Raw genomic sequence first — 10,041 nt, 5'->3', positions numbered from 1 at the left:
GATAGATAGATAGATAGATAGATAGATAGATAGATAGATGATAGATAGAAGCAAATAGATGCTTGACGGAAGTTAAAGTGGTTATGTAAATCAGGTCAAAAAACATTAAAAAACATTGAATCTGGGTGCTGGGCGTGGTGGTGCACGCCTTTAATCCCAGCACTCAGGAGGCAGAGGCAGGTGGATCTCTGTGAGTTCAAGGCCAGCCTGGTCTACATAGTGAGTTCCAGGACAGCTGGGGCTATAGGGAGACCCTGTCTCAAAAAGACCAAATATATAATGGGTATTTTCATTAATATTATTCTTGCAGTACATATATATATTGCTTTCATATATGTTCTATTCTGTACTGCAGCCCCAATGCAGCCATCATTCTCACTCGATTTGGAAAAATCACAAGATAACTCAGAACACCAAGCACATAAAGCTACCATCTCAGATTAAAATATGAACCCAGTGGCAACACCTCAGTGAAAGGGTATTCCAACATAACAGGTGAAAGAGCTCCTTCTCACAACATAATTGTATTTCTTAATAAGACACAGCTAGTTTTGATTCATGCTACACAGTTAGAATAGGGATGATATTCTCTTCTGCTGTTCATTTCTCTTTGAAACTTAAAAAAAGTTAAATGGCTGCTCTTTTTTTTCTAAGTAGAGTCTTAATAACCAAATTCCTTTCATAAACAAAATTTTCCCTGAAAAACCACCTACATGGAAAAGAAGAAATGATGCCACTTGGTAAAACCCAACGGCAGCTACAATTGTTTCACAGCACAGCTAGGCATTCTAAGGTTTTATATCTTTACCTGCCTTCCAGTTATTAGTCACTCATTCTAAAATCTCCAATTATGAACATAGACGACCTCAAACCTAGTCCTGAATTTGAACTTAAGAGCCAGGAAAAACAAAAGTTCGACTTTATTTATTTATCTTTATTTATTCTATTTTAATTTTAAAAAATTACTTAGAACACAATGAAAAATAAAACAAAACAAAAAACAAGCAGTGATAAATATGTAATTATTTGGTAGCTACACATTATGCACAAAGTGGGTTTTTCTTAGGATGGTATCTAGAATGTATGTACTTTGACTCTCCTCAAAGACTAAGTTTATATAGACCAGTACTACCAAAAGTATTTTAAAACGTTTTTGATTCATTGATTTTTATTTTATATGTATGTGTGTTTTGCCTGCATGTATGTAAGTGCACCCGTGTTGTGCGATGCCTGCAGAAGCCAGAAAAAGGCATTGGATCTTCTGGAACTGGAGTTACTGATGGTTTTTAGCCACCATGTGGGTGCTGGAAACCAAACCCAGATCCTCTGCAAGAGCAGACAGTGCTCTTAGACACTGAACCATCTCTGCAGTTGCTACCCAAACTTTTAAAGGCTGTGAAGTGAACTAAAATACTACCAAATGGCACATGAACATCTTACAGAACTTGTATCAAACTACCAACAACTTCTATGCAAGGTACCTCTTTCCAAAAATCCTTGTAGTTCTCATAAACATATGTAAACATGTGCTTATATACAATTTATTTGCCACATTTCTCTTCACCTTTAAGTTATTTTAAAATTTGGAATTCAGCCAGGCATGGTGGTGCACGCCTTTAATCCCAGCACTTGGGAGGCAAAGGCAGGCGGATCTTTGTGGGTTCGAGGCCAGCCTGGTCTACATAGTGAGTTCCAGGACAGCTGGGGCTACAAGGAGACCCTGTCTCAAAAAAAAAAAACAAAAAAAAATTGGAATTCAAATTTTATATATTATTTGCAGTTGGAGTAAATCACCTTTTTTTTTTTTGCTTTCTTTTGCTCTGTTTTAATCAGCCAAATCTCCAGCTTATATCCTTTTAAAAATATTTTATTTAATGTGTATGAGTGTTTTGCCTGCATGTATGTAAGTGTACCACATGCCTGCCTGGTGCCCATGGAGGCCAGAAGAGGGTATCAGATACCCTGGAACTGTAGTTATGAGTGACTATTAGCTACCATGTGGGTGCTGGGTACTGAACCCCTGTCCTCTGGAAGAGCAGTAAGTACTTTTAACCACTGAGCCATTTCGCCAGCCCCTATAGTTTATCTCCTTTATTAAAAAGTCACATCAGCTGGTTTAAATAGTAAAATATATGTGTTTGTTGAAACAACTTGCAAAGTGATAACATAGAGCCCCAACTATCAAATTCCATTAATTTTGTTTCTCTGCTGAATAGGAAAGTAAGATATCTGATATCTTTGTGGAGTGAGTGGATATTGAAATCTTTCCTAGAGTAAAGCTTCTTTCTTCTTTTTCTTTTTTTGAGACAAGGTCTCCCTGTAGCCCCAGCTGGCCTGGAACTCACTGTATAGATCAGGCTGGCCTGGAACTCACTGTATAGACCAGGCTGGCCTTGAACTCACAGAGATCTGCCTGCCTCTGCCTTCCTAGAGCTGGGATTAAAGGCGTGTGTGAGTCACCACACCCAGCTAAATGTGTTTTCTCAACTTTGGAGGAAATAGAAACTTGTAGTGGAACATATTTTTTCATTCCCAAAAGTTACTAATCCACAAAACTTCATTGAGAAATTTGGCAAATATATAAATTACATATAACCACGTTTACATATGTATATAAAGTCTACATGGATCTATTGCATTGTAACTGTAATAGGTTACTTAAAATATTTCTCCCTAGCCTTGTTTGATAAAATGAACATTTTTCTTTGAAAAACTGCAACGTAGTATGTACCTTTCAAGATTGTTTAATAGTGTGCTATGGCTTTATAGCCTAGCTTTCTGCTACGGAGTGTTTGTATCTAAGCACAATTTCTTTGCACTGTGCTTATTGATGCTGAACTAAATGCACTTTTTCTTATATGTGGCATTGGCTTCAAATAAGTAAGTTCAGTACATTGCTTTTAATTTCATCTGTACTTTGTTGGTAGTTGGTAAGACAGTTATGGAAAGAGATACCTTGCATAGAAGCTGTTGGCGGATCAATGGAAATAATATTTTTATTGATTCTTCAAGAATTTCACACCATGTATTTTGATCATATCAGATCCCCTTCCTCACATCCACTTCCACTTCCCTAACCACCCCACAAGTCATGTACTCTATTGTTTTTTAAAGGCTATCAAGTCTAATTGGTGGTCCCCAAAAGCTCTTGGATGTGAGTCTCTCCCCTGGAGCCTGGTCAACCTATCCAACATCACACCCTTAATGAAAACTGACTTTCCTTCTCCCAGAAGCCATCAATTGCCAATCAATTTTCAGCTAGGGCTGGGGCTTTGGCCCATCTCTCTCTTTGAATGCTGGGTCTTTGTCTGGCTTAGCCTTGTGTAGGTCTTGTGTATACTGTCACAAGCAATGTGGGTTCATATGTGTAACTACTCTGTCATGTCTGGAAAACATGATTTCCTCGTTTTCATAACTCTCACAATCTTTCTGCCCCATTGTTATCAATGATTCCTGAGTCTTGGAAGCAGAGCATTGATATAGGTATCCTATTTAGAGCTGAGCAGTTCACAGTCTCTTATTCTCCACACACTGGCCAGTTGTGAGTCTCTGTGTTAATCACCACCTGCTGCAAGAAGAAACTTCTCTAGTGAGAGTTGAGAAATGAATTAATGTGCGGCTATAACAATGTCATTAAGAATTGGTATACTTATTTAGCATGATAATAGCAGTATGTTTTCCCCATAGGCTCTGTGACCTGTCTAGCCACAATTTCTTGGCCCTGATAAGGGCACAAACTATGGGCTCCATCTTGTGAAGCAGGTCTTGTATCCAATCTGAAAGTACTTGGTTACATCCATAACATTCATGCTACTATTGCACCAGTGGGCATATCTTGCCAGGCCAGTCGTTATTTTAGCTCACACAGTTCACAGCTAGATAACATTGATGATTACATTTCTCTTCTAATAGCACGCATCACACCTTACAATGCTATGAAAGTTGTGAAGTAGAGATGAAGCTTTGAGGTCAGCACCAGCTTGATAGCTCCATGTTTGTTTTACAACATACAAGTGTAGTACGCTCAGCAATAATGTCTCATTGTCAAGTTATGGAGGGAAACAAAGAAGCCATGACAATAACCAGGACTGTCTGTAAGATGCTGGTCAAAAACTCCAAAAAGGAAGCTCATTCTGGGCTTTCTATTTGCTAGAATAGGTGTCTGGTAGGGGTATTATCTCCCCACTACAGGGTAATTCAATTTAAACTCTTTTCATATGTGTATGCATATGTATATATTTTAAGAAGCTTCTACAGTAGTAGGTTTCTATAGGACTTTTTTGAAAACGTTTTGGCATTAGTTATTCCTTCGGGCACTCTCCCCATGCATTTAACCCTTCCTGTCTTATTATCTACTCTTCTTCTTTATATCACTACATTACATCTTCCCTCCAAGTTATCCCACCCTCCCACGGCCCCTAACTAGATTCCCAACCTCTATGTATTTTCCAGTTGAAACACATACCTAAAGACAGAGAACATGTAACAATTGTCTTTCTGGCTCTGGGTTGCCTCACTCAGGATTATTGTTTCCAGGTCCATCCATTACCTGTGAATTTCATAATTTCAATTTTCTTAACAGCTGAATAATAGCCTGTGTGTAAATGTGCCACACTTTCATTATCCACTCATTTCCATTGCCTATCTATTGTAAAGACAGCAGCAATGAACATGGATGAGCAGGTATCTCTGTAACAGGAGAGTCCTCTATAACGGAGAGTCCTTTGGGTATGTGCCCAAGAGTAGTATACCTGGATCATGTGGTAGATTACTTCTAGCTGTCTGAGGAACATCCACACTAATTTTCATCATGACTGCACTGGTTTGTACTCCCACCAGCAGTGAATAAGTGCTACCCTTTGCCCACAGCCTTGCCAGCATTTGGCATCATTTGTTTTTTGGACCTTAGATAGTTTGCCTGGGGTAAGATGAAATCTCAGAGTAGTTTCAATTTGCATCTTCCTGATGGCTAAAGATGTTGAACATTTTTAAAAACAGCCATTTGTATGTCATCTTTTGAGAGCTTTATGTTTAGTTCCTTGCCCCAATTTTTAATTGGGTTTTTTGGTTTTTTGATGCTTAGTTTTTTTGAGTTTTTTGTATATTCTAGATGCTAATCATGAATAACTTTTCCCAATATTTTCCTATGGGTAAATATTTTTCCCCATTCTGTAGACTCCCTTGTCACTTGACTGATGGTGTTCTTTTCTGTACAGAAACTTTATAAGGTCTTATTTTTCAATTGTTCATCTTAATGTCTATGCTGAGTCCTGTTTGAAAAGTCCTTTCTGGTGCCTATAAGTTCCAGAGTATTCCCTACTTTCTCTTCTATCAGGTTCAGGGTTATTGGGTCTCCTGTTAAGGTCCCTTGATTCATTTGGAGTTCAGTTTGTGCAGATGAGAGATAGGGATCTAGTTTCATTCTTCTATGTGCAGCTATCCAGTTTCAACAGCATCAGTTGTTGAAGATGCTCTCTTTTCTCTAGTGTGCATTTTTCAACTTTTGTTCCCTTTGTCAAAAATCAGGTGATTGCCCACCCCACATGACACGCAGGCCCACTCTGTGCCTGTGGCAGGGGAGCTGGGAGCCACATCTCTCAAAGTGCAGGGGCCAGGCATCAGGCCTGTCCAGGAGGCAGCTGCAAGCATCCCACCATGCTGTACCCCACGTACCTCCCTTGCTAGGGGTTGGACCTAGAGGTATTCACCAAGCCTCAAACCCAGGTGACTAGCCCCAAGGAGGATGAGGGCCAATCACCGGACAAAGGTGAGAAAGGACTTTGCAAGTAAGAAGGACAATGCTGGAGAGTTAAGATGGTATCAGTGGCAGCTCTTGCCAAAATGCGACTTCAGTAAGGAAATATCTCATCACTGGCTCTCCCTGACTGAAATATATAAAGGCTGCAGACACCAACAAAAGCCGACTGCAACCTCGATCATTACAAACAAACAAACAATACCACAATCTGTCTCTTTGAAGGATTTTAATTGAAAACGCTGCTTCATTTTAGACTCTTCAAATTCATCTACAGACTAAATTTAGAAAATGTTCTTGAACATTCAGGAAACTAGTGACTTCTGGGTTATACATGAGCTTTGCCAGTCTTCACAGTTATAGACCTTTAGAAGATGATCAAAAAGGCGCAAGTTAGCTTTGGGATGAAAGAGTAAAATATATTATGCTCAACAATCATAATTTATCTATGGCAACTGTCTTTAAAATTCAGTAACCTTAAAAGAAACTATTTAGTTTGAAATAGGAAGGGCTTATCGAAGCACTCTACTACTTACTAATCATGATTTGAAACCATTCAATTGATACCTATATTTTGAATAAAGTCAATGAACCGTCCTTAACTCCAGTTCCAGGGGAATCGGACACCTTCTTCTGACCCCACGGCATTGCATGACACGGGTGCACTCACATACATGCAGGTAATACACTCATACACATAAAATGAAAAAAATAAATTAAAAAAAATTTTTTGAAGCAGGGTCTCCCTGTAGCCCCAGCTGTCCTGGAACTCACTATGTAGACCAGGCTGGCCTTGAACCCACAGAGATCTGCCTGCCTCTGCCTCCCAAGTGCTGGGACTACAGGCATGCACCACCACACCCAGCTATAAAAAATTTTTTTTTAATTATTTAATTCTGGAGGGAAATTTTGCAACTATGTCCAAATAATAAAAATTTAATTAAATTACTATGAAAAATGAAGGCTTTGGATTAGAGATATGGCTCAGTGGCTGAGTATTACTCTTCCAGATGAACTGAGTTCAGTTCTCAGCAAATCCAGGTTCAGGGGGATCTTTCATGTCCACACTCTGTGGACACTACATTCATGTGTACATACCCTCCCCACACACATATACATTTAATTAAAAACAATAAGAATAAACCTTTTAAAAATCACAGTCTGGAAAGTTTAAAAAAGGACTGTAAAAACTAAACAGATATAATTCTCAAACTGAAAATGTGCAATTGTATTTTAGAATATAAATTCACAATCCTATTTGTCTACTATAATTTTGAGTATTATTTACTGACAAAACTGTACTACCAAGATTCAACAATACTGTGAAATTTGTCACTGTTGTAATGTGAGTTTGGTATTCACTCCCTTTCCAGATTTCTCTAACCTATATATATATATATATTTTTTTTTGTCTTTTTGAAGCAGGGTCTCCCTGTAGCCCCAGCTGTCCTGGAACTCACTATGTAGACCAGGCTGGCCTTGAACTCACAGAGATCTGCCTGCCTCTGCCTCCCAAGTGCTGGGGCTACAGGCCTGAGCCACCACGCCCGGCTAACTTAAGGTTCAGCAATGCTAATTAACCAGGTGATTGAAACTGTATGAACTTAAATCTGAATCATCGATTCTATTGCATTGCTGGATGTGTCTGTTTTTATTCCAGTACCATGCTGCTGTTGGTTTTATTGGTTTGTTTGGGTTATTTTTTTGGTTTTTGTTTTTTGTTTTTTTTACTATAACCTTGTAGTATGATTTGAGATCAGGGATGATGTCACTTCCAGCTCTTCTTTTATTGTTCAGGATTATTTTGGCTATACTAGGTTTTTTGTGTTCCATATGAAGTTTGAGATTATTTTCTTCAATTTCAGTGAAGAATTGTGTTGCAATTTTGATGGGGATTGTGTTGAATCTGTATACTGCTTTTTGTAGGTCAGCCATTTCACAGTGTTGATCCTACCTATGCATGAGCATGGGAAGTCTTTTCGTCTTTTTATATCTTCTTCAATTTCCTTCTTCAATGTTTTAAATTTTTTTATCATACAAGCCTTTCACTTCCTTGGTGATATTTACTCCAAAATGTTTTATGGTTTCTGTTCTTTTGAGGCTATCACAAATGGGGTCATTTCCCTGATTTCTTTCTCAATATGTTTGTTGTTGATATATGAGAAGGTTACTTAATTTCATGTGTTAATTTTGTATCCTGATACTTTGCTGAATGTGTTTACCAGCTCTAAGAGTTTTCTGGCAGAGTCTTTATGATCTTTCCACCCTAGATCTCTGGGCTACTGTCTTAGTCCAGATCTGCCCACTACATCCTGATCCCTTGCACCCAGACTAGGTCAATTCTCCAGCTTCATTTGTTAGACTTTTTATTTATTTATTTGTTTGTTTGTTTCTATTTCATTAATAAGCCACTGCAGGTACCAGACTGTAGCTGCCAAGCAGAAGACCTAGGATAGAGGCTGTAACCTTAAGTACCATACAAACAGAGGAAATGGACATCCCAACCCTGAACCAAACAATATAGTCTTTATAAATCTAGAGTTTATTTATAGATAGATGATAGATAGATATAGATGATAGATAGATATAGATAGATGATAGATAGATAATAGATAGATAGATAGATAGATAGATAGATGATAGATACAGATATATATTCTTTGTAAGTCTATAATATATACCAATACCCACATAGATACAGATATAGATAGGGAGCATTGATGGCAGTTTATTTTTAAGCTGTATATAGAACTAACAGCTTTATATCAGATCATGCTATGTATATCTTATCTGTGTTTTGATAAGCTTTTGATGTCCTTTTCCACAGTAGTTATACAATTATACTGAAAGTCAAGCATCTACAGCTTCTTCAAATTATCAAGAGAGTTAGGCAAACTGGTTGGTGAATTTTCGTATCCAGGCAGTGTTTTGGATTCATTAGCCACTTCTCTGCTGGGAGGGACTGTGCGTTGTGACATTGTAAACAAAGCTATGCTAACTGAGTCAGTCTTCCGTTGTTGACGATGGTACATTATAGATCTCTTAGACAGGTCCGAGTGTATTGAATTCTCCACCTGACAGGTGGGCTCCTTAATAGCCTCAAAATTGTTGGATATTGCTCTGGCCAGGGGCTATATTTGGCCATTTGATCATATTGTCAACAGAAAGCCATGCCGCATGGCAGCACTGGAATCTTCCTCTCCATCTTTGATGTCTTTTCCTTTGCTTTAGATTCTTTCATGCTATGATCTGATATAAACCATGCATCTTCAAACTGGATGATGAGGAAGATGCCCCTGCCACAGTTTGAAGTTAAAAGATACTAAAGGAACAATCTCAGTACACAACTGAAGCTTGCTAGAGAGCCAGCTGAAAGGGGAAGCTATACAGGTTGAAGTTGTCATTCAAATATAGTTTTTGATTCTCCAGTGTACCAATTTCTTCAGGAAGATGAATAATTAAGGTCTTTCCAAGGCCTAGATTGTCAAATTGGTAAAGTGACCAATCTCTCTGGAAAGAGTGGTCAATTGGTTGTTTGTCAGAATTAATTTCTGTAACTACATAAGAAAAGCAATTTCAGCTAGCAGGGATTCTAATTTGTTCTCTGCATCCAGCCCTAAGATTTCTAAGAGCCCAGGGCAGCTTCTTCGTATATTCTTTGATAATATTGATACTAGACCCTCAATAGAAACCACATCAGACACATCCTCGGGAATCTTTGTCAGATAATTAATGACTAAATTCAATTCTACCTGGTCCAAGTTCCAAAATACAATGGAAGTGATATTAACCAATTGTTATTCATATTTAACTTATATATTACTGTCACTCTGGGAAAAATTACAAATTGTTTTTTGCTGACTTGATTGTCTTTCACATTCTGTAATAGATATTGAAAATCGGAGATGGACCTCCCACTGGGTATAACTGGAAACAATTTCTAGTTAAGGTCAAACGATTCAATTTTATAAGACTGGATAAAAGACTCTTGGATAACGTAGAAATGTTATTGTTCTCTAAATTTAATTATTAAGGGCACTACAGGTTGCTAAGGATATCTGGGTATTGGTACCAAGACAATGTAAACTGAACAAGTTTCCTCTCATATCTGGGAAAGGTAGTAGTTCACTGTGCTACAAGTCAAGGTTGATTATCTATGTGCAGTTTCCAACCTCCTTCAGGAAAGAGTCAAGTTAATTGTGAGCTACGTCCAGTATAATGAGGTTTGATTTCAGCAGGTAGTTGTTTAACTTTGTTCCCTGTAATGCTGATGTACTTACTGTGTT

The 10,041-nt window shown here is 38.1% G+C and overlaps 1 pseudogene; it reads right to left on the bottom strand.

Annotated features, from left to right (window-relative positions):
- Window positions 1-9,112: 9,112 nt before the first annotated feature.
- The window catches only part of LOC103727253, a 1,678-nt pseudogene continuing 749 nt past the window's right edge, over window positions 9,113-10,041 (bottom strand).

Source organism: Nannospalax galili, unplaced genomic scaffold, assembly GCF_000622305.1.
Source record: "Nannospalax galili isolate Female #2095 unplaced genomic scaffold, S.galili_v1.0 scaffold768, whole genome shotgun sequence".
NCBI lineage: Eukaryota > Metazoa > Chordata > Mammalia > Rodentia > Spalacidae > Nannospalax > Nannospalax galili.
This window is presented reverse-complemented; position numbering and strand designations above follow the sequence as displayed.